The sequence below is a fragment of the Ranitomeya imitator genome, unplaced genomic scaffold (assembly GCF_032444005.1).
Source record: "Ranitomeya imitator isolate aRanImi1 unplaced genomic scaffold, aRanImi1.pri SCAFFOLD_24, whole genome shotgun sequence".
Lineage (NCBI taxonomy): Eukaryota > Metazoa > Chordata > Amphibia > Anura > Dendrobatidae > Ranitomeya > Ranitomeya imitator.
Window position 1 is genome coordinate 275,949 of NW_027194605.1, and position 26,552 is coordinate 302,500.

The following is a 26,552-nucleotide window of genomic DNA, read 5'->3' on the forward strand; positions in this document are numbered from 1 at the left end:
GTCTGTTATCTAGTTTCTGTAGTGTAGTGGTTATCACGTTCGCTTTACACGCGAAAGGTCTCCGGTTTGGTCCTGGGCAGAAGCATGCGGTTTCTCTTTATTTTGATCACAAGTGTATATTGTTGATGTAATCAGCATCATTTTTACCCCTTTGATGATTTCTACATGCGTCTGCTTTTGTCAAGAGTGTGTGTTTTTGACATTGTATACGTTTTTCTAGTTCAAGTAACACCTGATAGGATCAAGGTGCGAAAGCAGGCATCTACTTGCTTTTTCTCTTTCTTTTTGGCTTTTGGACAAAGGCATGAGATTTTTTTTTGCAAAATGGTTTTGTTTCCATGTTTTTTCTTTTTTTCAGTAGTCTGACAAATGAAAGGTTCCTTGGTTGAAAAGTGCACTTTGTCCTGTGTTCAGACATAGAGGAAGACCTGTTGAGTTTGGCTGGATCATTTTTTTTCAATTTCATTTCGGTGTGTTTGAACAGTTTTAGCTTAGCACCGAGTTTCTGTAGTGTAGTGGTTATCATGTTCGCCTAACACGCGAAAGGTCCCCAGTTCAAAACTGGGCAGAAACACGCCATTATGCTTTGATGACAAAGCTATTGACTTTCAGTTCTTGATCTCGATTGCTTGTCGTGAGCCCAGTAACGTCTTTCATCTAGTTTCTGTAGTGTAGTGGTTATCACGTTCGCCTCACACGCGAAAGGTCCCCAGTTCGAAACTGGGCAGAAACAATGCATTTTGACTTTCAATCCTTGATCTTTATTCCTTGCCATGACCACAGTAACCTTTTTCGTTCCGTTTCTGTAGTGTAGTGGTTATCACATTCGCCTAACACGCGAAAGGTCCCCAGTTCAAAACTGGGCAGAAACACGCCATTATGCTTTGCTGACAAAGCTATTGACTTTCAGTTCTTGATCTCGATTGCTTGTCGTGAGCCCAGTAACGTCTTTCATCTAGTTTCTGTAGTGTAGTGGTTATCACGTTCGCCTCACACGCGAAAGGTCCCCAGTTCGAAACTGGGCAGAAACAATGCATTTTGACTTTCAATCCTTGATCTTTATTCCTTGCCATGACCACAGTAACCTTTTTCGTTCCGTTTCTGTAGTGTAGTGGTTATCACATTCGCCTAACACGCGAAAGGTCCCCAGTTCAAAACTGGGCAGAAACATGCCATAATGCTTTGCTGACAAAGCTATTGACTTTCAGTTCTTGATCTCGATTGCTTGTCGTGAGCCCAGTAACGTCTTTCATCTAGTTTCTGTAGTGTAGTGGTTATCACGTTCGCCTCACACGTGAAAGGTCCCCAGTTCGAAACTGGGCAGAAACAATACATTTTGACTTTCAATCCTTGATCTTTATTCCTTGCCATGACCACAGTAACCTTTTTCGTTCCGTTTCTGTAGTGTAGTGGTTATCACATTCGCCTAACACGCGAAAGGTCCCCAGTTCAAAACTGGGCAGAAACACGCCATTATGCTTTGCTGACAAAGCTATTGACTTTCAGTTCTTGATCTCGATTGCTTGTCGTGAGCCCAGTAACGTCTTTCATCTAGTTTCTGTAGTGTAGTGGTTATCACGTTCGCCTCACACGCGAAAGGTCCCCAGTTCGAAACTGGGCAGAAACAATGCATTTTGACTTTCAATCCTTGATCTTTATTCCTTGCCATGACCACAGTAACCTTTTTCGTTCCGTTTCTGTAGTGTAGTGGTTATCACATTCGCCTAACACGCGAAAGGTCCCCAGTTCAAAACTGGGCAGAAACATGCCATAATGCTTTGCTGACAAAGCTATTGACTTTCAGTTCTTGATCTCGATTGCTTGTCGTGAGCCCAGTAATGTCTGTTATCTAGTTTCTGTAGTGTAGTGGTTATCACATTCGCTTTACACGCGAAAGGTCTCCGGTTCGATCCCGGGCAGAAGCATGCGGTTTCTCTTTATTTTGATCACAAGTGTATATTGTTGATGTAATCAGCATCATTTTTACCCCTTTGATGATTTCTACATGCGTCTGCTTTTGTCAAGAGTGTGTGTTTTTGACATTGTATACGTTTTTCTAGTTCAAGTAACACCTGATAGGATCAAGGTGCGAAAGCAGGCATCTACTTGCTTTTTCTCTTTCTTTTTGGCTTTTGGACAAAGGCATGAGATTTTTTTTTGCAAAATGGTTTTGTTTCCATGTTTTTTCTTTTTTTCAGTAGTCTGACAAATGAAAGGTTCCTTGGTTGAAAAGTGCACTTTGTCCTGTGTTCAGACATAGAGGAAGACCTGTTGAGTTTGGCTGGATCATTTTTTTTCAATTTCATTTCGGTGTGTTTGAACAGTTTGAGCTTAGCACGGAGTTTCTGTAGTGTAGTGGTTATCACGTTCGCCTAACACGCGAAAGGTCCCCAGTTCAAAACTGGGCAGAAACACGCCATTATGCTTTGCTGACAAAGCTATTGACTTTCAGTTCTTGATCTCGATTGCTTGTTGTGAGCCCAGTAACGTCTTTCATCTAGTTTCTGTAGTGTAGTGGTTATCACGTTCGCCTCACACGCGAAAGGTCCCCAGTTCGAAACTGGGCAGAAACAATGCATTTTGACTTTCAATCCTTGATCTTTATTCCTTGCCATGACCACAGTAACCTTTTTCGTTCCGTTTCTGTAGTGTAGTGGTTATCACATTCGCCTAACACGCGAAAGGTCCCCAGTTCAAAACTGGGCATAAACACGCCATTATGCTTTGCTGACAAAGCTATTGACTTTCAGTTCTTGATCTCGATTGCTTGTCGTGAGCCCAGTAACGTCTTTCATCTAGTTTCTGTAGTGTAGTGGTTATCACGTTCGCCTCACACGCGAAAGGTCCCCAGTTCGAAACTGGGCAGAAACAATGCATTTTGACTTTCAATCCTTGATCTTTATTCCTTGCCATGACCACAGTAACCTTTTTCGTTCCGTTTCTGTAGTGTAGTGGTTATCACATTCGCCTAACACGCGAAAGGTCCCCAGTTCAAAACTGGGCAGAAACATGCCATAATGCTTTGCTGACAAAGCTATTGACTTTCAGTTCTTGATCTCGATTGCTTGTCGTGAGCCCAGTAACGTCTGTTATCTAGTTTCTGTAGTGTAGTGGTTATCACGTTCGCTTTACACGTGAAAGGTCTCCGGTTCGATCCCGGGCAGAAGCATGCGGTTTCTCTTCATTTTGATCACAAGTGTATATTGTTGATGTAATCAGCATCATTTTTACCCCTTTGATGATTTCTACATGCGTCTGCTTTTGTCAAGAGTGTGTGTTTTTGACATTGTATACGTTTTTCTAGTTCAAGTAACACCTGATAGGATCAAGGTGCGAAAGCAGGCATCTACTTGCTTTTTCTCTTTCTTTTTGGCTTTTGGACAAAGGCATGAGATTTTTTTTTGCAAAATGGTTTTGTTTCCATGTTTTTTCTTTTTTTCAGTAGTCTGACAAATGAAAGGTTCCTTGGTTGAAAAGTGCACTTTGTCCTGTGTTCAGACATAGAGGAAGACCTGTTGAGTTTGGCTGGATCATTTTTTTTTCAATTTCATTTCGGTGTGTTTGAACAGTTTGAGCTTAGCACGGAGTTTCTGTAGTGTAGTGGTTATCACGTTCGCCTAACACGCGAAAGGTCCCCAGTTCAAAACTGGGCAGAAACACGCCATTATGCTTTGCTGACAAAGCTATTGACTTTCAGTTCTTGATCTCGATTGCTTGTCGTGAGCCCAGTAACGTCTTTCATCTAGTTTCTGTAGTGTAGTGGTTATCACGTTCGCCTCACACGCGAAAGGTCCCCAGTTCGAAACTGGGCAGAAACAATGCATTTTGACTTTCAATCCTTGATCTTTATTCCTTGCCATGACCACAGTAACCTTTTTCGTTCCGTTTCTGTAGTGTAGTGGTTATCACATTCGCCTAACACGCGAAAGGTCCCCAGTTCAAAACTGGGCAGAAACATGCCATAATGCTTTGCTGACAAAGCTATTGACTTTCAGTTCTTGATCTCGATTGCTTGTCGTGAGCCCAGTAACGTCTGTTATCTAGTTTCTGTAGTGTAGTGGTTATCACGTTCGCTTTACACGCGAAAGGTCTCCGGTTCGATCCCGGGCAGAAGCATGCGGTTTCTCTTCATTTTGATCACAAGTGTATATTGTTGATGTAATCAGCATCATTTTTACCCCTTTGATGATTTCTACATGCGTCTGCTTTTGTCAAGAGTGTGTGTTTTTGACATTGTATACGTTTTTCTAGTTCAAGTAACACCTGATAGGATCAAGGTGCGAAAGCAGGCATCTACTTGCTTTTTCTCTTTCTTTTTGGCTTTTGGACAAAGGCATGAGATTTTTTTTTGCAAAATGGTTTTGTTTCCATGTTTTTTCTTTTTTTCAGTAGTCTGACAAATGAAAGGTTCCTTGGTTGAAAAGTGCACTTTGTCCTGTGTTCAGACATAGAGGAAGACCTGTTGAGTTTGGCTGGATCATTTTTTTTTCAATTTCATTTCGGTGTGTTTGAACAGTTTGAGCTTAGCACGGAGTTTCTGTAGTGTAGTGGTTATCACGTTCGCCTAACACGCGAAAGGTCCCCAGTTCAAAACTGGGCAGAAACACGCCATTATGCTTTGCTGACAAAGCTATTGACTTTCAGTTCTTGATCTCGATTGCTTGTCGTGAGCCCAGTAACGTCTTTCATCTAGTTTCTGTAGTGTAGTGGTTATCACGTTCGCCTCACACGCGAAAGGTCCCCAGTTCGAAACTGGGCAGAAACAATGCATTTTGACTTTCAATCCTTGATCTTTATTCCTTGCCATGACCACAGTAACCTTTTTCGTTCCGTTTCTGTAGTGTAGTGGTTATCACATTCGCCTAACACGCGAAAGGTCCCCAGTTCAAAACTGGGCAGAAACATGCCATAATGCTTTGCTGACAAAGCTATTGACTTTCAGTTCTTGATCTCGATTGCTTGTCGTGAGCCCAGTAACGTCTGTTATCTAGTTTCTGTAGTGTAGTGGTTATCACGTTCACTTTACACACGAAAGGTCTCCGGTTCGATCCCGGGCAGAAGCATGCGGTTTCTCTTTATTTTGATCACAAGTGTATATTGTTGATGTAATCAGCATCATTTTTACCCCTTTGATGATTTCTACATGCGTCTGCTTTTGTCAAGAGTGTGTGTTTTTGACATTGTATACGTTTTTCTAGTTCAAGTAACACCTGATAGGATCAAGGTGCGAAAGCAGGCATCTACTTGCTTTTTCTCTTTCTTTTTGGCTTTTGGACAAAGGCATGAGATTTTTTTTTGCAAAATGGTTTTGTTTCCATGTTTTTTCTTTTTTTCAGTAGTCTGACAAATGAAAGGTTCCTTGGTTGAAAAGTGCACTTTGTCCTGTGTTCAGACATAGAGGAAGACCTGTTGAGTTTGGCTGGATCATTTTTTTTCTATTTCATTTCGGTGTGTTTGAACAGTTTGAGCTTAGCACAGAGTTTCTGTAGTGTAGTGGTTATCACGTTCGCCTAACACGCGAAAGGTCCCCAGTTCAAATCTGGGCAGAAACACGCCATTATGCTTTGCTGACAAAGCTATTGACTTTCAGTTCTTGATCTCGATTGCTTGTCGTGAGCCCAGTAACGTCTTTCATCTAGTTTCTGTAGTGTAGTGGTTATCACGTTCGCCTCACACGCGAAAGGTCCCCAGTTCGAAACTGGGCAGAAACAATGCATTTTGACTTTCAATCCTTGATCTTTATTCCTTGCCATGACCACAGTAACCTTTTTCGTTCCGTTTCTGTAGTGTAGTGGTTATCACATTCGCCTAACACGCGAAAGGTCCCCAGTTCAAAACTGGGCAGAAACATGCCATAATGCTTTGCTGACAAAGCTATTGACTTTCAGTTCTTGATCTCGATTGCTTGTCGTGAGCCCAGTAACGTCTTTCATCTAGTTTCTGTAGTGTAGTGGTTATCACGTTCGCTTTACACGCGAAAGGTCTCCGGTTCGATCCCGGGCAGAAGCATGCGGTTTCTCTTTATTTTGATCACAAGTGTATATTGTTGATGTAATCAGCATCATTTTTACCCCTTTGATGATTTCTACATGCGTCTGCTTTTGTCAAGAGTGTGTGTTTTTGACATTGTATACGTTTTTCTAGTTCAAATAACACCTGATAGGATCAAGGTGCGAAACCAGTCATCTACTTGCTTTTTCTCTTTCTTTTTGGCTTTTGGACAAAGGCATGAGATTTTTTTTTGCAAAATGGTTTTGTTTCCATGTTTTTTCTTTTTTTCAGTAGTCTGACAAATGAAAGGTTCCTTGGTTGAAAAGTGCACTTTGTCCTGTGTTCAGACATAGAGGAAGACCTGTTGAGTTTGGCTGGATCATTTTTTTCAATTTCATTTCGGTGTGTTTGAACAGTTTGAGCTTAGCACGGAGTTTCTGTAGTGTAGTCGTTATCACGTTCGCCTAACACGCGAAAGGTCCCCAGTTCAAAACTGGGCAGAAACATGCCATTATGCTTTGCTGACAAAGCTATTGACTTTCAGTTCTTGATCTCGATTGCTTGTCATGAGCCCAGTAATGTCTTTCATCTAGTTTCTGTAGTGTAGTGGTTATCACGTTCGCCTCACACGCGAAAGGTCCCCAGTTCAAAACTGGGCAGAAACAATGCATTTTGACTTTCAATCCTTGATCTTTATTCCTTGCCATGACCACAGTAACCTTTTTCGTTCCGTTTCTGTAGTGTAGTGGTTATCACATTCGCCTAACACGCGAAAGGTCCCCAGTTCAAAACTGGGCAGAAACATGCCATAATGCTTTGGTGACAAAGCTATTGACTTTCAGTTCTTGATCTCGATTGCTTGTCGTGAGCCCAGTAACGTCTGTTATCTAGTTTCTGTAGTGTAGTGGTTATCACGTTCGCTTTACACGCGAAAGGTCTCCGGTTCGATCCCGGGCAGAAGCATGCGGTTTCTCTTTATTTTGATCACAAGTGTATATTGTTGATGTAATCAGCATCATTTTTACCCCTTTGATGATTTCTACATGCGTCTGCTTTTGTCAAGAGTGTGTGTTTTTGACATTGTATACGTTTTTCTAGTTCAAGTAACACCTGATAGGATCAAGGTGCGAAAGCAGGCATCTACTTGCTTTTTCTCTTTCTTTTTGGCTTTTGGACAAAGGCATGAGATTTTTTTTTGCAAAATGGTTTTGTTTCCATGTTTTTTCTTTTTTTCAGTAGTCTGACAAATGAAAGGTTCCTTGGTTGAAAAGTGCACTTTGTCCTGTGTTCAGACATAGAGGAAGACCTGTTGAGTTTGGCTGGATCATTTTTTTTCAATTTCATTTCAGTGTGTTTGAACAGTTTGAGCTTAGCACGGAGTTTCTGTAGTGTAGTGGTTATCACGTTCGCCTAACACGCGAAAGGTCCCCAGTTCAAAACTGGGCAGAAACACGCCATTATGCTTTGCTGACAAAGCTATTGACTTTCAGTTCTTGATCTCGATTGCTTGTCGTGAGCCCAGTAACGTCTTTCATCTAGTTTCTGTAGTGTAGTGGTTATCACGTTCGCCTCACACGCGAAAGGTCCCCAGTTCGAAACTGGGCAGAAACAATGCATTTTGACTTTCAATCCTTGATCTTTATTCCTTGCCATGACCACAGTAACCTTTTTCGTTCCGTTTCTGTAGTGTAGTGGTTATCACATTCGCCTAACACGCGAAAGGTCCCCAGTTCAAAACTGGGCAGAAACACGCCATTATGCTTTGCTGACAAAGCTATTGACTTTCAGTTCTTGATCTCGATTGCTTGTCGTGAGCCCAGTAACGTCTTTCATCTAGTTTCTGTAGTGTAGTGGTTATCACGTTCGCCTCACACGCGAAAGGTCCCCAGTTCGAAACTGGGCAGAAACAATGCATTTTGACTTTCAATCCTTGATCTTTATTCCTTGCCATGACCACAGTAACCTTTTTCGTTCCGTTTCTGTAGTGTAGTGGTTATCACATTCGCCTAACACGCGAAAGGTCCCCAGTTCAAAACTGGGCAGAAACATGCCATAATGCTTTGCTGACAAAGCTATTGACTTTCAGTTCTTGATCTCGATTGCTTGTCGTGAGCCCAGTAACGTCTGTTATCTAGTTTCTGTAGTGTAGTGGTTATCACGTTCGCTTTACACGCGAAAGGTCTCCGGTTCGATCCCGGGCAGAAGCATGCGGTTTTTCTTTATTTTGATCACAAGTGTATATTGTTGATGTAATCAGCATCATTTTTACCCCTTTGATGATTTCTACATGCGTCTGCTTTTGTCAAGAGTGTGTGTTTTTGACATTGTATACGTTTTTCTAGTTCAAGTAACACCTGATAGGATCAAGGTGCGAAAGCAGGCATCTACTTGCTTTTTCTCTTTCTTTTTGGCTTTTGGACAAAGGCATGAGATTTTTTTTTGCAAAATGGTTTTGTTTCCATGTTTTTTCTTTTTTTCAGTAGTCTGACAAATGAAAGGTTCCTTGGTTGAAAAGTGCACTTTGTCCTGTGTTCAGACATAGAGGAAGACCTGTTGAGTTTGGCTGGATCATTTTTTTTCAATTTCATTTCGGTGTGTTTGAACAGTTTGAGCTTAGCACGGAGTTTCTGTAGTGTAGTCGTTATCACGTTCGCCTAACACGCGAAAGGTCCCCAGTTCAAAACTGGGCAGAAACACGCCATTATGCTTTGCTGACAAAGCTATTGACTTTCAGTTCTTGATCTCGATTGCTTGTCATGAGCCCAGTAACGTCTTTCATCTAGTTTCTGTAGTGTAGTGGTTATCACGTTCGCCTCACACGCGAAAGGTCCCCAGTTCAAAACTGGGCAGAAACAATGCATTTTGACTTTCAATCCTTGATCTTTATTCCTTGCCATGACCACAGTAACCTTTTTCGTTCCGTTTCTGTAGTGTAGTGGTTATCACATTCGCCTAACACGCGAAAGGTCCCCAGTTCAAAACTGGGCAGAAACATGCCATAATGCTTTGCTGACAAAGCTATTGACTTTCAGTTCTTGATCTCGATTGCTTGTCGTGAGCCCAGTAACGTCTGTTATCTAGTTTCTGTAGTGTAGTGGTTATCACGTTCGCTTTACACGCGAAAGGTCTCCGGTTCGATCCCGGGCAGAAGCATGCGGTTTCTCTTTATTTTGATCACAAGTGTATATTGTTGATGTAATCAGCATCATTTTTACCCCTTTGATGATTTCTACATGCGTCTGCTTTTGTCAAGAGTGTGTGTTTTTGACATTGTATACGTTTTTCTAGTTCAAGTAACACCTGATAGGATCAAGGTGCGAAAGCAGGCATCTACTTGCTTTTTCTCTTTCTTTTTGGCTTTTGGACAAAGGCATGAGATTTTTTTTTGCAAAATGGTTTTGTTTCCATGTTTTTTCTTTTTTTCAGTAGTCTGACAAATGAAAGGTTCCTTGGTTGAAAAGTGCACTTTGTCCTGTGTTCAGACATAGAGGAAGACCTGTTGAGTTTGGCTGGATCATTTTTTTTCAATTTCATTTCGGTGTGTTTGAACAGTTTGAGCTTAGCACGGAGTTTCTGTAGTGTAGTGGTTATCACGTTCGCCTAACACGCGAAAGGTCCCCAGTTCAAAACTGGGCAGAAACACGCCATTATGCTTTGCTGACAAAGCTATTGACTTTCAGTTCTTGATCTCGATTGCTTGTCGTGAGCCCAGTAACGTCTTTCATCTAGTTTCTGTAGTGTAGTGGTTATCACGTTCGCCTCACACGCGAAAGGTCCCCAGTTCGAAACTGGGCAGAAACAATGCATTTTGACTTTCAATCCTTGATCTTTATTCCTTGCCATGACCACAGTAACGTTTTTCGTTCCGTTTCTGTAGTGTAGTGGTTATCACATTCGCCTAACACGCGAAAGGTCCCCAGTTCAAAACTGGGCAGAAACACGCCATTATGCTTTGCTGACAAAGCTATTGACTTTCAGTTCTTGATCTCGATTGCTTGTCGTGAGCCCAGTAACGTCTTTCATCTAGTTTCTGTAGTGTAGTGGTTATCACGTTCGCCTCACACGCGCAAGGTCCCCAGTTCGAAACTGGGCAGAAACAATGCATTTTGACTTTCAATCCTTGATCTTTATTCCTTGCCATGACCACAGTAACCTTTTTCGTTCCGTTTCTGTAGTGTAGTGGTTATCACATTCGCCTAACACGCGAAAGGTCCCCAGTTCAAAACTGGGCAGAAACATGCCATAATGCTTTGCTGACAAAGCTATTGACTTTCAGCTCTTGATCTCGATTGCTTGTCGTGAGCCCAGTAACGTCTGTTATCTAGTTTCTGTAGTGTAGTGGTTATCACGTTCGCTTTACACGCGAAAGGTCTCCGGTTCGATCCCGGGCAGAAGCATGCGGTTTCTCTTTATTTTGATCACAAGTGTATATTGTTGATGTAATCAGCATCATTTTTACCCCTTTGATGATTTCTACATGCGTCTGCTTTTGTCAAGAGTGTGTGTTTTTGACATTGTATAGGTTTTTCTAGTTCAAGTAACACCTGATAGGATCAAGGTGCGAAACCAGGCATCTACTTGCTTTTTCTCTTTCTTTTTGGCTTTTGGACAAAGGCATGAGATTTTTTTTTGCAAAATGGTTTTGTTTCCATGTTTTTTCTTTTTTTCAGTAGTCTGACAAATGAAAGGTTCCTTGGTTGAAAAGTGCACTTTGTCCTGTGTTCAGACATAGAGGAAGACCTGTTGAGTTTGGCTGGATCATTTTTTTTCAATTTCATTTCGGTGTGTTTGAACAGTTTGAGCTTAGCACGGAGTTTCTGTAGTGTAGTGGTTATCACGTTCGCCTAACACGCGAAAGGTCCCCAGTTCAAAACTGGGCAGAAACACGCCATTATGCTTTGCTGACAAAGCTATTGACTTTCAGTTCTTGATCTCGATTGCTTGTCGTGAGCCCAGTAACGTCTTTCATCTAGTTTCTGTAGTGTAGTGGTTATCACGCTCGCCTCACACGCGAAAGGTCCCCAGTTCGAAACTGGGCAGAAACAATGCATTTTGACTTTCAATCCTTGATCTTTATTCCTTGCCATGACCACAGTAACCTTTTTCGTTCCGTTTCTGTAGTGTAGTGGTTATCACATTCGCCTAACACGCGAAAGGTCCCCAGTTCAAAACTGGGCAGAAACACGCCATTATGCTTTGCTGACAAAGCTATTGACTTTCAGTTCTTGATCTCGATTGCTTGTCGTGAGCCCAGTAACGTCTTTCATCTAGTTTCTGTAGTGTAGTGGTTATCACGTTCGCCTCACACGCGAAAGGTCCCCAGTTCGAAACTGGGCAGAAACAATGCATTTTGACTTTCAATCCTTGATCTTTATTCCTTGCCATGACCACAGTAACCTTTTTCGTTCCGTTTCTGTAGTGTAGTGGTTATCACATTCGCCTAACACGCGAAAGGTCCCCAGTTCAAAACTGGGCAGAAACATGCCATAATGCTTTGCTGACAAAGCTATTGACTTTCAGTTCTTGATCTCGATTGCTTGTCGTGAGCCCAGTAACGTCTGTTATCTAGTTTCTGTAGTGTAGTGGTTATCAAGTTCGCTTTACACGCGAAAGGTCTCCGGTTCGATCCCGGGCAGAAGCATGCGGTTTCTCTTTATTTTGATCACAAGTGTATATTGTTGATGTAATCAGCATCATTTTTACCCCTTTGATGATTTCTACATGCGTCTGCTTTTGTCAAGAGTGTGTGTTTTTGACATTGTATACGTTTTTCTAGTTCAAGTAACACCTGATAGGATCAAGGTGCGAAAGAAGGCATCTACTTGCTTTTTCTCTTTCTTTTTGGCTTTTGGACAAAGGCATGAGATTTTTTTTTGCAAAATGGTTTTGTTTCCATGTTTTTTCTTTTTTTCAGTAGTCTGACAAATGAAAGGTTCCTTGGTTGAAAAGTGCACTTTGTCCTGTGTTCAGACATAGAGGAAGACCTGTTGAGTTTGGCTGGATCATTTTTTTTCAATTTCATTTCGGTGTGTTTGAACAGTTTGAGCTTAGCACGGAGTTTCTGTAGTGTAGTGGTTATCGCGTTCGCCTAACACGCGAAAGGTCCCCAGTTCAAAACTGGGCAGAAACACGCCATTATGCTTTGCTGACAAAGCTATTGACTTTCAGTTCTTGATCTCGATTGCTTGTCGTGAGCCCAGTGACGTCTTTCATCTAGTTTCTGTAGTGTAGTGGTTATCACGTTCGCCTCACACGTGAAAGGTCCCCAGTTCGAAACTGGGCAGAAACAATGCATTTTGACTTTCAATCCTTGATCTTTATTCCTTGCCATGACCACAGTGACCTTTTTCGTTCCGTTTTTGTAGTGTAGTGGTTGTCACATTCGCCTAACACGCGAAAGGTCCCCAGTTCAAAACTGGGCAGAAACATGCCGTAATGCTTTGCTGACAAAGCTATTGACTTTCAGCTCTTGATCTCGATTGCTTGTCGTGAGCCCAGTAACGTCTTTCATCTAGTTTCTGTAGTGTAGTGGTTATCACGTTCGCCTCACACGCGCAAGGTCCCCAGTTCGAAACTGGGCAGAAACAATGCATTTTGACTTTCAATCCTTGATCTTTATTCCTTGCCATGACCACAGTAACCTTTTTCGTTCCGTTTCTGTAGTGTAGTGGTTATCACATTCGCCTAACACGCGAAAGGTCCCCAGTTCAAAACTGGGCAGAAACATGCCATAATGCTTTGCTGACAAAGCTATTGACTTTCAGCTCTTGATCTCGATTGCTTGTCGTGAGCCCAGTAACGTCTGTTATCTAGTTTCTGTAGTGTAGTGGTTATCACGTTCGCTTTACACGCGAAAGGTCTCCGGTTCGATCCCGGGCAGAAGCATGCGGTTTCTCTTTATTTTGATCACAAGTGTATATTGTTGATGTAATCAGCATCATTTTTACACCTTTGATGATTTCTACATGCGTCTGCTTTTGTCAAGAGTGTGTGTTTTTGACATTGTATACGTTTTTCTAGTTCAAGTAACACCTGATAGGATCAAGGTGCGAAACCAGGCATCTACTTGCTTTTTCTCTTTCTTTTTGGCTTTTGGACAAAGGCATGAGATTTTTTTTTGCAAAATGGTTTTGTTTCCATGTTTTTTCTTTTTTTCAGTAGTCTGACAAATGAAAGGTTCCTTGGTTGAAAAGTGCACTTTGTCCTGTGTTCAGACATAGAGGAAGACCTGTTGAGTTTGGCTGGATCATTTTTTTTCAATTTCATTTCGGTGTGTTTGAACAGTTTGAGCTTAGCACGGAGTTTCTGTAGTGTAGCGGTTATCACGTTCGCCTAACACGCGAAAGGTCCCCAGTTCAAAACTGGGCAGAAACACGCCATTATGCTTTGCTGACAAAGCTATTGACTTTCAGTTCTTGATCTCGATTGCTTGTCGTGAGCCCAGTAACGTCTTTCATCTAGTTTCTGTAGTGTAGTGGTTATCACGTTCGCCTCACACGCGAAAGGTCCCCAGTTCGAAACTGGGCAGAAAAATGCATTTTGACTTTCAATCCTTGATCTTTATTCCTTGCCATGACCACAGTAACCTTTTTCGTTCCGTTTCTGTAGTGTAGTGGTTATCACATTCGCCTAACACGCGAAAGGTCCCCAGTTCAAAACTGGGCAGAAACATGCCATAATGCTTTGCTGACAAAGCTATTGACTTTCAGTTCTTGATCTCGATTGCTTGTCGTGAGCCCAGTAACGTCTGTTATCTAGTTTCTGTAGTGTAGTGGTTATCAAGTTCGCTTTACACGCGAAAAGTCTCCGGTTCGATCCCGGGCAGAAGCATGCGGTTTCTCTTTATTTTGATCACAAGTGTATATTGTTGATGTAATCAGCATCATTTTTACCCCTTTGATGATTTCTACATGCGTCTGCTTTTGTCAAGAGTGTGTGTTTTTGACATTGTATACGTTTTTCTAGTTCAAGTAACACCTGATAGGATCAAGGTGCGAAAGAAGGCATCTACTTGCTTTTTCTCTTTCTTTTTGGCTTTTGGACAAAGGCATGAGATTTTTTTTTGCAAAATGGTTTTGTTTCCATGTTTTTTCTTTTTTTCAGTAGTCTGACAAATGAAAGGTTCCTTGGTTGAAAAGTGCACTTTGTCCTGTGTTCAGACATAGAGGAAGACCTGTTGAGTTTGGCTGGATCATTTTTTTTCAATTTCATTTTGGTGTGTTTGAACAGTTTGAGCTTAGCACGGAGTTTCTGTAGTGTAGTGGTTATCACGTTCGCCTAACACGCGAAAGGTCCCCAGTTCAAAACTGGGCAGAAACACGCCATTATGCTTTGCTGACAAAGCTATTGACTTTCAGTTCTTGATCTCGATTGCTTGTCGTGAGCCCAGTGACGTCTTTCATCTAGTTTCTGTAGTGTAGTGGTTATCACGTTCGCCTCACACGCGAAAGGTCCCCAGTTCGAAACTGGGCAGAAACAATGCATTTTGACTTTCAATCCTTGATCTTTATTCCTTGCCATGACCACAGTAACCTTTTTCGTTCCGTTTCTGTAGTGTAGTGGTTGTCACATTCGCCTAACACGCGAAAGGTCCCCAGTTCAAAACTGGACAGAAACATGCCGTAATGCTTTGCTGACAAAGCTATTGACTTTCAGCTCTTGATCTCGATTGCTTGTCATGAGCCCAGTAACGTCTTTCATCTAGTTTCTGTAGTGTAGTGGTTATCACGTTCGCCTCACACGCGCAAGGTCCCCAGTTCGAAACTGGGCAGAAACAATGCATTTTGACTTTCAATCCTTGATCTTTATTCCTTGCCATGACCACAGTAACCTTTTTCGTTCCGTTTCTGTAGTGTAGTGGTTATCACATTCGCCTAACACGCGAAAGGTCCCCAGTTCAAAACTGGGCAGAAACATGCCATAATGCTTTGCTGACAAAGCTATTGACTTTCAGCTCTTGATCTCGATTGCTTGTCGTGAGCCCAGTAACGTCTGTTATCTAGTTTCTGTAGTGTAGTGGTTATCACGTTCGCTTTACACGCGAAAGGTCTCCGGTTCGATCCCGGGCAGAAGCATGCGGTTTCTCTTTATTTTGATCACAAGTGTATATTGTTGATGTAATCAGCATCATTTTTACCCCTTTGATGATTTCTACATGCGTCTGCTTTTGTCAAGAGTGTGTGTTTTTGACATTGTATACGTTTTTCTAGTTCAAGTAACACCTGATAGGATCAAGGTGCGAAAGAAGGCATCTACTTGCTTTTTCTCTTTCTTTTTGGCTTTTGGACAAAGGCATGAGATTTTTTTTTGCAAAATGGTTTTGTTTCCATGTTTTTTCTTTTTTTCAGTAGTCTGACAAATGAAAGGTTCCTTGGTTGAAAAGTGCACTTTGTCCTGTGTTCAGACATAGAGGAAGACCTGTTGAGTTTGGCTGGATCATTTTTTTTCAATTTCATTTCGGTGTGTTTGAACAGTTTGAGCTTAGCACGGAGTTTCTGTAGTGTAGTGGTTATCACGTTCGCCTAACACGCGAAAGGTCCCCAGTTCAAAACTGGGCAGAAACACGCCATTATGCTTTGCTGACAAAGCTATTGACTTTCAGTTCTTGATCTCGATTGCTTGTCGTGAGCCCAGTGACGTCTTTCATCTAGTTTCTGTAGTGTAGTGGTTATCACGTTCGCCTCACACGCGAAAGGTCCCCAGTTCGAAACTGGGCAGAAACAATGCATTTTGACTTTCAATCCTTGATCTTTATTCCTTGCCATGACCACAGTAACCTTTTTCGTTCCGTTTCTGTAGTGTAGTGGTTGTCACATTCGCCTAACACGCGAAAGGTCCCCAGTTCAAAACTGGACAGAAACATGCCGTAATGCTTTGCTGACAAAGCTATTGACTTTCAGCTCTTGATCTCGATTGCTTGTCGTGAGCCCAGTAACGTCTTTCATCTAGTTTCTGTAGTGTAGTGGTTATCACGTTCGCCTCACACGCGCAAGGTCCCCAGTTCGAAACTGGGCAGAAACAATGCATTTTGACTTTCAATCCTTGATCTTTATTCCTTGCCATGACCACAGTAACCTTTTTTCGTTCCGTTTCTGTAGTGTAGTGGTTATCACATTCGCCTAACACGCGAAAGGTCCCCAGTTCAAAACTGGGCAGAAACATGCCATAATGCTTTGCTGACAAAGCTATTGACTTTCAGCTCTTGATCTCGATTGCTTGTCGTGAGCCCAGTAACGTCTGTTATCTAGTTTCTGTAGTGTAGTGGTTATCACGTTCGCTTTACACGCGAAAGGTCTCCGGTTCGATCCCGGGCAGAAGCATGCGGTTTCTCTTTATTTTGATCACAAGTGTATATTGTTGATGTAATCAGCATCATTTTTACCCCTTTGATGATTTCTACATGCGTCTGCTTTTGTCAAGAGTGTGTGTTTTTGACATTGTATACGTTTTTCTAGTTCAAGTAACACCTGATAGGATCAAGGTGCGAAAGAAGGCATCTACTTGCTTTTTCTCTTTCTTTTTGGCTTTTGGACAAAGGCATGAGATTTTTTTTTGCAAAATGGTTTTGTTTCCATGTTTTTTCTTTTTTTCAGTAGTCTGACAAATGAAAGGTTCCTTGGTTGAAAAGTGCACTTTGTCCTGTGTTCAGACATAGAGGAAGACCTGTTGAGTTTGGCTGGATCATTTTTTTTCAATTTCATTTCGGTGTGTTTGAACAGTTTGAGCTTAGCACGGAGTTTCTGTAGTGTAGTGGTTATCACGTTCGCCTAACACGCGAAAGGTCCCCAGTTCAAAACTGGGCAGAAACACGCCATTATGCTTTGCTGACAAAGCTATTGACTTTCAGTTCTTGATCTCGATTGCTTGTCGTGAGCCCAGTAACGTCTTTCATCTAGTTTCTGTAGTGTAGTGGTTATCACGTTCGCCTCACACGCGAAAGGTCCCCAGTTCGAAACTGGGCAGAAACAATGCATTTTGACTTTCAATCCTTGATCTTTATTCCTTGCCATGACCACAGTAACCTTTTTCGTTCCGTTTCTGTAGTGTAGTGGTTATCACATTCGCCTAACACGCGAAAGGTCCCCAGTTCAAAACTGGGCAGAAACACGCCATTATGCTTTGCTGACAAAGCTATTGACTTTCAGTTCTTGATCTCGATTGCTTGTCGTGAGCCCAGTAACGTCTTTCATCTAGTTTCTGTAGTGTAGTGGTTATCACGTTCGCCTCACACGCGAAAGGTCCCCAGTTCGAAACTGGGCAGAAACAATGCATTTTGACTTTCAATCCTTGATCTTTATTCCTTGCCATGACCACAGTAACCTTCTTCGTTCCGTTTCTGTAGTGTAGTGGTTATCACATTCGCCTAACACGCGAAAGGTCCCCAGTTCAAAACTGGGCAGAAACATGCCATAATGCTTTGCTGACAAAGCTATTGACTTTCAGTTCTTGATCTCGATTGCTTGTCGTGAGCCCAGTAACGTCTGTTATCTAGTTTCTGTAGTGTAGTGGTTATCAAGTTCGCTTTACACGCGAAAGGTCTCCGGTTCGATCCCGGGCAGAAGCATGCGGTTTCTCTTTATTTTGATCACAAGTGTATATTGTTGATGTAATCAGCAACATTTTAACCCCTTTGATGATTTCTACATGCGTCTGCTTTTGTCAAGAGTGTGTGTTTTTGACATTGTATACGTTTTTCTAGTTCAAGTAACACCTGATAGGATCAAGGTGCGAAAGCAGGCATCTACTTGCTTTTTCTCTTTCTTTTTGGCTTTTGGACAAAGGCATGAGATTTTTTTTTGCAAAATGGTTTTGTTTCCATGTTTTTTCTTTTTTTCAGTAGTCTGACAAATGAAAGGTTCCTTGGTTGAAAAGTGCACTTTGTCCTGTGTTCAGACATAGAGGAAGACCTGTTGAGTTTGGCTGGATCATTTTTTTTCAATTTCATTTCGGTGTGTTTGAACAGTTTGAGCTTAGCACGGAGTTTCTGTAGTGTAGTGGTTATCACGTTCGCCTAACACGCGAAAGGTCCCCAGTTCAAAGCTGGGCAGAAACACGCCATTATGCTTTGCTGACAAAGCTATTGACTTTCAGTTCTTGATCTCGATTGCTTGTCGTGAGCCCAGTGACGTCTTTCATCTAGTTTCTGTAGTGTAGTGGTTATCACGTTCGCCTCACACGCGAAAGGTCCCCAGTTCGAAACTGGGCAGAAACAATGCATTTTGACTTTCAATCCTTGATCTTTATTCCTTGCCATGACCACAGTAACCTTTTTCGTTCCGTTTCTGTAGTGTAGTGGTTGTCACATTCGCCTAACACGCGAAAGGTCCCCAGTTCAAAACTGGGCAGAAACATGCCATAATGCTTTGCTGACAAAGCTATTGACTTTCAGCTCTTGATCTCGGTTGCTTGTCGTGAGCCCAGTAACGTCTGTTATCTAGTTTCTGTAGTGTAGTGGTTATCACGTTTGCTTTACACGCGAAAGGTCTCCGGTTCGATCCCGGGCAGAAGCATGCGGTTTCTCTTTATTTTGATCACAAGTGTATATTGTTGATGTAATCAGCATCATTTTTACCCCTTTGATGATTTCTACATGCGTCTGCTTTTGTCAAGAGTGTGTGTTTTTGACATTGTATACGTTTTTCTAGTTCAAGTAACACCTGATAGGATCAAGGTGCGAAAGCAGGCATCTACTTGCTTTTTCTCTTTCTTTTTGGCTTTTGGACAAAGGCATGAGATTTTTTTTTGCAAAATGGTTTTGTTTCCATGTTTTTTCTTTTTTTCAGTAGTCTGACAAATGAAAGGTTCCTTGGTTGAAAAGTGCACTTTGTCCTGTGTTCAGACATAGAGGAAGACCTGTTGAGTTTGGCTGGATCATTTTTTTTCAATTTCATTTCGGTGTGTTTGAACAGTTTGAGCTTAGCACGGAGTTTCTGTAGTGTAGTGGTTATCACGTTCGCCTAACACGCGAAAGGTCCCCAGTTCAAAACTGGGCAGAAACACGCCATTATGCTTTGCTGACAAAGCTATTGACTTTCAGTTCTTGATCTCGATTGCTTGTCGTGAGCCCAGTAACATCTTTCATCTAGTTTCTGTAGTGTAGTGGTTATCACGTTCGCCTCACACGCGAAAGGTCCCCAGTTCGAAACTGGGCAGAAACAATGCATTTTGACTTTCAATCCTTGATCTTTATTCCTTGCCATGACCACAGTAACCTTTTTCGTTCCGTTTCTGTAGTGTAGTGGTTATCACATTCGCCTAACACGCGAAAGGTCCCCAGTTCAAAACTGGGCAGAAACACGCCATTATGCTTTGCTGACAAAGCTATTGACTTTCAGTTCTTGATCTCGATTGCTTGTCGTGAGCCCAGTAACGTCTTTCATCTAGTTTCTGTAGTGTAGTGGTTATCACGTTCGCCTCACACGCGAAAGGTCCCCAGTTCGAAACTGGGCAGAAACAATGCATTTTGACTTTCAATCCTTGATCTTTATTCCTTGCCATGACCACAGTAACCTTTTTCGTTCCGTTTCTGTAGTGTAGTGGTTATCACATTCGCCTAACACGCGAAAGGTCCCCAGTTCAAAACTGGGCAGAAACATGCCATAATGCTTTGCTGACAAAGCTATTGACTTTCAGTTCTTGATCTCGATTGCTTGTCGTGAGCCCAGTAACGTCTGTTATCTAGTTTTTGTAGTGTAGTGGTTATCAAGTTCGCTTTACACGCGAAAGGTCTCCGGTTCGATCCCGGGCAGAAGCATGCGGTTTCTCTTTATTTTGATCACAAGTGTATATTGTTGATGTAATCAGCAACATTTTAACCCCTTTGATGATTTCTACATGCGTCTGCTTTTGTCAAGAGTGTGTGTTTTTGACATTGTATACGTTTTTCTAGTTCAAGTAACACCTGATAGGATCAAGGTGCGAAAGCAGGCATCTACTTGCTTTTTCTCTTTCTTTTTGGCTTTTGGACAAAGGCATGAGATTTTTTTTTGCAAAATGGTTTTGTTTCCATGTTTTTTCTTTTTTTCAGTAGTCTGACAAATGAAAGGTTCCTTGGTTGAAAAGTGCACTTTGTCCTGTGTTCAGACATAGAGGAAGACCTGTTGAGTTTGGCTGGATCATTTTTTTTCAATTTCATTTCGGTGTGTTTGAACAGTTTGAGCTTAGCACGGAGTTTCTGTAGTGTAGTGGTTATCACGTTCGCCTAACACGCGAAAGGTCCCCAGTTCAAAACTGGGCAGAAACACGCCATTATGCTTTGCTGACAAAGCTATTGACTTTCAGTTCTTGATCTCGATTGCTTGTCGTGAGCCCAGTGACGTCTTTCATCTAGTTTCTGTAGTGTAGTGGTTATCACGTTCGCCTCACACGCGAAAGGTCCCCAGTTCGAAACTGAGCAGAAACAATGCATTTTGACTTTCAATCCTTGATCTTTATTCCTTGCCATGACCACAGTAACCTTTTTCGTTCCGTTTCTGTAGTGTAGTGGTTGTCACATTCGCCTAACACGCGAAAGGTCCCCAGTTCAAAACTGGGCAGAAACATGCCATAATGCTTTGCTGACAAAGCTATTGACTTTCAGCTCTTGATCTCGGTTGCTTGTCGTGAGCCCAGTAACGTCTGTTATCTAGTTTCTGTAGTGTAGTGGTTATCACGTTCGCTTTACACGCGAAAGGTCTCCGGTTCGATCCCGGGCAGAAGCATGCGGTTTCTCTTTATTTTGATCACAAGTGTATATTGTTGATGTAATCAGCATCATTTTTACCCCTTTGATGATTTCTACATGCGTCTGCTTTTGTCAAGAGTGTGTGTTTTTGACATTGTATACGTTTTTCTAGTTCAAGTAACACCTGATAGGATCAAGGTGCGAAAGCAGGCATCTACTTGCTTTTTCTCTTTCTTTTTGGCTTTTGGACAAAGGCATGAGATTTTTTTTTGCAAAATGGTTTTGTTTCCATGTTTTTTCTTTTTTTCAGTAGTCTGACAAATGAAAGGTTCCTTGGTTGAAAAGTGCACTTTGTCCTGTGTTCAGACATAGAGGAAGACCTGTTGAGTTTGGCTGGATCATTTTTTTTCAATTTCATTTCGGTGTGTTTGAACAGTTTGAGCTTAGCACGGAGTTTCTGTAGTGTAGTGGTTATCACGTTCGCCTAACACGCGAAAGGTCCCCAATTCAAAACTGGGCAGAAACACGCCATTATGCTTTGCTGACAAAGCTATTGACTTTCAGTTCTTGATCTCGATTGCTTGTCGTGAGCCCAGTGACGTCTTTCATCTAGTTTCTGTAGTGTAGTGGTTATCACGTTCGCCTCACACGCGAAAGGTCCCCAGTTCGAAACTGGGCAGAAACAATGCATTTTGACTTTCAATCCTTGATCTTTATTCCTTGCCATGACCACAGTAACCTTTTTCGTTCCGTTTCTGTAGTGTAGTGGTTGTCACATTCGCCTAACACGCGAAAGGTCCCCAGTTCAAAACTGGGCAGAAACATGCCATAATGCTTTGCTGACAAAGCTATTGACTTTCAGCTCTTGATCTCGGTTGCTTGTCGTGAGCCCAGTAACGTCTGTTATCTAGTTTCTGTAGTGTAGTGGTTATCACGTTTGCTTTACACGCGAAAGGTCTCCGGTTCGATCCCGGGCAGAAGCATGCGGTTTCTCTTTATTTTGATCACAAGTGTATATTGTTGATGTAATCAGCATCATTTTTACCCCTTTGATGATTTCTACATGCGTCTGCTTTTGTCAAGAGTGTGTGTTTTTGACATTGTATACGTTTTTCTAGTTCAAGTAACACCTGATAGGATCAAGGTGCGAAAGCAGGCATCTACTTGCTTTTTCTCTTTCTTTTTGGCTTTTGGAAAAAGGCATGAGATTTTTTTTTGCAAAATGGTTTTGTTTCCATGTTTTTTCTTTTTTTCAGTAGTCTGACAAATGAAAGGTTCCTTGGTTGAAAAGTGCACTTTGTCCTGTGTTCAGACATAGAGGAAGACCTGTTGAGTTTGGCTGGATCATTTTTTTTCAATTTCATTTCGGTGTGTTTGAACAGTTTGAGCTTAGCACGGAGTTTCTGTAGTGTAGTGGTTATCACGTTCGCCTAACACGCGAAAGGTCCCCAGTTCAAAACTGGGCAGAAACACGCCATTATGCTTTGCTGACAAAGCTATTGACTTTCAGTTCTTGATCTCGATTGCTTGTCGTGAGCCCAGTAACATCTTTCATCTAGTTTCTGTAGTGTAGTGGTTATCACGTTCGCCTCACACGCGAAAGGTCCCCAGTTCGAAACTGGGCAGAAACAATGCATTTTGACTTTCAATCCTTGATCTTTATTCCTTGCCATGACCACAGTAACCTTTTTCGTTCCGTTTCTGTAGTGTAGTGGTTATCACATTCGCCTAACACGCGAAAGGTCCCCAGTTCAAAACTGGGCAGAAACACGCCATTATGCTTTGCTGACAAAGCTATTGACTTTCAGTTCTTGATCTCGATTGCTTGTCGTGAGCCCAGTAACGTCTTTCATCTAGTTTCTGTAGTGTAGTGGTTATCACGTTCGCCTCACACGCGAAAGGTCCCCAGTTCGAAACTGGGCAGAAACAATGCATTTTGACTTTCAATCCTTGATCTTTATTCCTTGCCATGACCACAGTAACCTTTTTCGTTCCGTTTCTGTAGTGTAGTGGTTATCACATTCGCCTAACACGCGAAAGGTCCCCAGTTCAAAACTGGGCAGAAACATGCCATAATGCTTTGCTGACAAAGCTATTGACTTTCAGTTCTTGATCTCGATTGCTTGTCGTGAGCCCAGTAACGTCTGTTATCTAGTTTTTGTAGTGTAGTGGTTATCAAGTTCGCTTTACACGCGAAAGGTCTCCGGTTCGATCCCGGGCAGAAGCATGCGGTTTCTCTTTATTTTGATCACAAGTGTATATTGTTGATGTAATCAGCAACATTTTAACCCCTTTGATGATTTCTACATGCGTCTGCTTTTGTCAAGAGTGTGTGTTTTTGACATTGTATACGTTTTTCTAGTTCAAGTAACACCTGATAGGATCAAGGTGCGAAAGCAGGCATCTACTTGCTTTTTCTCTTTCTTTTTGGCTTTTGGACAAAGGCATGAGATTTTTTTTTGCAAAATGGTTTTGTTTCCATGTTTTTTCTTTTTTTCAGTAGTCTGACAAATGAAAGGTTCCTTGGTTGAAAAGTGCACTTTGTCCTGTGTTCAGACATAGAGGAAGACCTGTTGAGTTTGGCTGGATCATTTTTTTTCAATTTCATTTCGGTGTGTTTGAACAGTTTGAGCTTAGCACGGAGTTTCTGTAGTGTAGTGGTTATCACGTTCGCCTAACACGCGAAAGGTCCCCAGTTCAAAACTGGGCAGAAACACGCCATTATGCTTTGCTGACAAAGCTATTGACTTTCAGTTCTTGATCTCGATTGCTTGTCGTGAGCCCAGTGACGTCTTTCATCTAGTTTCTGTAGTGTAGTGGTTATCACGTTCGCCTCACACGCGAAAGGTCCCCAGTTCGAAACTGAGCAGAAACAATGCATTTTGACTTTCAATCCTTGATCTTTATTCCTTGCCATGACCACAGTAACCTTTTTCGTTCCGTTTCTGTAGTGTAGTGGTTGTCACATTCGCCTAACACGCGAAAGGTCCCCAGTTCAAAACTGGGCAGAAACATGCCATAATGCTTTGCTGACAAAGCTATTGACTTTCAGCTCTTGATCTCGGTTGCTTGTCGTGAGCCCAGTAACGTCTGTTATCTAGTTTCTGTAGTGTAGTGGTTATCACGTTCGCTTTACACGCGAAAGGTCTCCGGTTCGATCCCGGGCAGAAGCATGCGGTTTCTCTTTATTTTGATCACAAGTGTATATTGTTGATGTAATCAGCATCATTTTTACCCCTTTGATGATTTCTACATGCGTCTGCTTTTGTCAAGAGTGTGTGTTTTTGACATTGTATACGTTTTTCTAGTTCAAGTAACACCTGATAGGATCAAGGTGCGAAAGCAGGCATCTACTTGCTTTTTCTCTTTCTTTTTGGCTTTTGGACAAAGGCATGAGATTTTTTTTTGCAAAATGGTTTTGTTTCCATGTTTTTTCTTTTTTTCAGTAGTCTGACAAATGAAAGGTTCCTTGGTTGAAAAGTGCACTTTGTCCTGTGTTCAGACATAGAGGAAGACCTGTTGAGTTTGGCTGGATCATTTTTTTTCAATTTCATTTCGGTGTGTTTGAACAGTTTGAGCTTAGCACGGAGTTTCTGTAGTGTAGTGGTTATCACGTTCGCCTAACACGCGAAAGGTCCCCAGTTCAAAACTGGGCAGAAACACGCCATTATGCTTTGCTGACAAAGCTATTGACTTTCAGTTCTTGATCTCGATTGCTTGTCGTGAGCCCAGTAACATCTTTCATCTAGTTTCTGTAGTGTAGTGGTTATCACGTTCGCCTCACACGCGAAAGGTCCCCAGTTCGAAACTGGGCAGAAACAATGCATTTTGACTTTCAATCCTTGATCTTTATTCCTTGCCATGACCACAGTAACCTTTTTCGTTCCGTTTCTGTAGTGTAGTGGTTATCACATTCGCCTAACACGCGAAAGGTCCCCAGTTCAAAACTGGGCAGAAACACGCCATTATGCTTTGCTGACAAAGCTATTGACTTTCAGTTCTTGATCTCGATTGCTTGTCGTGAGCCCAGTAACGTCTTTCATCTAGTTTCTGTAGTGTAGTGGTTATCACGTTCGCCTCACACGCGAAAGGTCCCCAGTTCGAAACTGGGCAGAAACAATGCATTTTGACTTTCAATCCTTGATCTTTATTCCTTGCCATGACCACAGTAACCTTTTTCGTTCCGTTTCTGTAGTGTAGTGGTTATCACATTCGCCTAACACGCGAAAGGTCCCCAGTTCAAAACTGGGCAGAAACATGCCATAATGCTTTGCTGACAAAGCTATTGACTTTCAGTTCTTGATCTCGATTGCTTGTCGTGAGCCCAGTAACGTCTGTTATCTAGTTTTTGTAGTGTAGTGGTTATCAAGTTCGCTTTACACGCGAAAGGTCTCCGGTTCGATCCCGGGCAGAAGCATGCGGTTTCTCTTTATTTTGATCACAAGTGTATATTGTTGATGTAATCAGCAACATTTTAACCCCTTTGATGATTTCTACATGCGTCTGCTTTTGTCAAGAGTGTGTGTTTTTGACATTGTATACGTTTTTCTAGTTCAAGTAACACCTGATAGGATCAAGGTGCGAAAGCAGGCATCTACTTGCTTTTTCTCTTTCTTTTTGGCTTTTGGACAAAGGCATGAGATTTTTTTTTGCAAAATGGTTTTGTTTCCATGTTTTTTCTTTTTTTCAGTAGTCTGACAAATGAAAGGTTCCTTGGTTGAAAAGTGCACTTTGTCCTGTGTTCAGACATAGAGGAAGACCTGTTGAGTTTGGCTGGATCATTTTTTTTCAATTTCATTTCGGTGTGTTTGAACAGTTTGAGCTTAGCACGGAGTTTCTGTAGTGTAGTGGTTATCACGTTCGCCTAACACGCGAAAGGTCCCCAGTTCAAAACTGGGCAGAAACACGCCATTATGCTTTGCTGACAAAGCTATTGACTTTCAGTTCTTGATCTCGATTGCTTGTCGTGAGCCCAGTGACGTCTTTCATCTAGTTTCTGTAGTGTAGTGGTTATCACGTTCGCCTCACACGCGAAAGGTCCCCAGTTCGAAACTGAGCAGAAACAATGCATTTTGACTTTCAATCCTTGATCTTTATTCCTTGCCATGACCACAGTAACCTTTTTCGTTCCGTTTCTGTAGTGTAGTGGTTGTCACATTCGCCTAACACGCGAAAGGTCCCCAGTTCAAAACTGGGCAGAAACATGCCATAATGCTTTGCTGACAAAGCTATTGCCTTTCAGCTCTTGATCTCGGTTGCTTGTCTTGAGCCCAGTAACGTCTGTTATCTAGTTTCTGTAGTGTAGTGGTTATCACGTTCGCTTTACACGCGAAAGGTCTCCGGTTCGATCCCGGGCAGAAGCATGCGGTTTCTCTTTATTTTGATCACAAGTGTATATTGTTGATGTAATCAGCATCATTTTTACCCCTTTGATGATTTCTACATGCGTCTGCTTTTGTCAAGAGTGTGTGTTTTTGACATTGTATACGTTTTTCTAGTTCAAGTAACACCTGATAGGATCAAGGTGCGAAAGCAGGCATCTACTTGCTTTTTCTCTTTCTTTTTGGCTTTTGGACAAAGGCATGAGATTTTTTTTTGCAAAATGGTTTTGTTTCCATGTTTTTTCTTTTTTTCAGTAGTCTGACAAATGAAAGGTTCCTTGGTTGAAAAGTGCACTTTGTCCTGTGTTCAGACATAGAGGAAGACCTGTTGAGTTTGGCTGGATCATTTTTTTTCAATTTCATTTCGGTGTGTTTGAACAGTTTGAGCTTAGCACGGAGTTTCTGTAGTGTAGTGGTTATCACGTTCGCCTAACACGCGAAAGGTCCCCAGTTCAAAACTGGGCAGAAACACGCCATTATGCTTTGCTGACAAAGCTATTGACTTTCAGTTCTTGATC

General features: G+C 41.9%; 13 non-coding genes across 13 annotated transcripts; all 13 read left to right on the forward strand.

Moving 5' to 3' along the window:
- The first annotated feature begins 4,043 nt into the window (after window positions 1-4,043).
- Window positions 4,044-4,116, forward strand: TRNAV-UAC (transfer RNA valine (anticodon UAC)). Its single transcript has one exon. It is a non-coding gene; the product is annotated as a tRNA-Val (tRNA).
- Window positions 4,117-5,479: 1,363 nt separating this feature from the next.
- On the forward strand, window positions 5,480-5,552 carry TRNAV-AAC (transfer RNA valine (anticodon AAC)). Its single transcript has one exon. It is a non-coding gene; the product is annotated as a tRNA-Val (tRNA).
- A 384-nt stretch (window positions 5,553-5,936) lies between these two features.
- Window positions 5,937-6,009, forward strand: TRNAV-UAC (transfer RNA valine (anticodon UAC)). Its single transcript has one exon. It is a non-coding gene; the product is annotated as a tRNA-Val (tRNA).
- Window positions 6,010-6,881: 872 nt separating this feature from the next.
- TRNAV-UAC (transfer RNA valine (anticodon UAC)) lies at window positions 6,882-6,954 on the forward strand. The gene has a single exon. It is a non-coding gene; the product is annotated as a tRNA-Val (tRNA).
- Window positions 6,955-8,125: 1,171 nt separating this feature from the next.
- On the forward strand, window positions 8,126-8,198 carry TRNAV-UAC (transfer RNA valine (anticodon UAC)). The gene has a single exon. It is a non-coding gene; the product is annotated as a tRNA-Val (tRNA).
- Window positions 8,199-9,071: 873 nt separating this feature from the next.
- TRNAV-UAC (transfer RNA valine (anticodon UAC)) lies at window positions 9,072-9,144 on the forward strand. The gene has a single exon. It is a non-coding gene; the product is annotated as a tRNA-Val (tRNA).
- Window positions 9,145-10,315: 1,171 nt separating this feature from the next.
- On the forward strand, window positions 10,316-10,388 carry TRNAV-UAC (transfer RNA valine (anticodon UAC)). The gene has a single exon. It is a non-coding gene; the product is annotated as a tRNA-Val (tRNA).
- A 2,415-nt stretch (window positions 10,389-12,803) lies between these two features.
- On the forward strand, window positions 12,804-12,876 carry TRNAV-UAC (transfer RNA valine (anticodon UAC)). Its single transcript has one exon. It is a non-coding gene; the product is annotated as a tRNA-Val (tRNA).
- Window positions 12,877-14,992: 2,116 nt separating this feature from the next.
- TRNAV-UAC (transfer RNA valine (anticodon UAC)) lies at window positions 14,993-15,065 on the forward strand. Its single transcript has one exon. It is a non-coding gene; the product is annotated as a tRNA-Val (tRNA).
- A 1,172-nt stretch (window positions 15,066-16,237) lies between these two features.
- TRNAV-UAC (transfer RNA valine (anticodon UAC)) lies at window positions 16,238-16,310 on the forward strand. Its single transcript has one exon. It is a non-coding gene; the product is annotated as a tRNA-Val (tRNA).
- A 4,307-nt stretch (window positions 16,311-20,617) lies between these two features.
- TRNAV-UAC (transfer RNA valine (anticodon UAC)) lies at window positions 20,618-20,690 on the forward strand. The gene has a single exon. It is a non-coding gene; the product is annotated as a tRNA-Val (tRNA).
- A 3,063-nt stretch (window positions 20,691-23,753) lies between these two features.
- On the forward strand, window positions 23,754-23,826 carry TRNAV-UAC (transfer RNA valine (anticodon UAC)). The gene has a single exon. It is a non-coding gene; the product is annotated as a tRNA-Val (tRNA).
- A 2,117-nt stretch (window positions 23,827-25,943) lies between these two features.
- On the forward strand, window positions 25,944-26,016 carry TRNAV-UAC (transfer RNA valine (anticodon UAC)). The gene has a single exon. It is a non-coding gene; the product is annotated as a tRNA-Val (tRNA).
- Window positions 26,017-26,552: the final 536 nt, after the last annotated feature.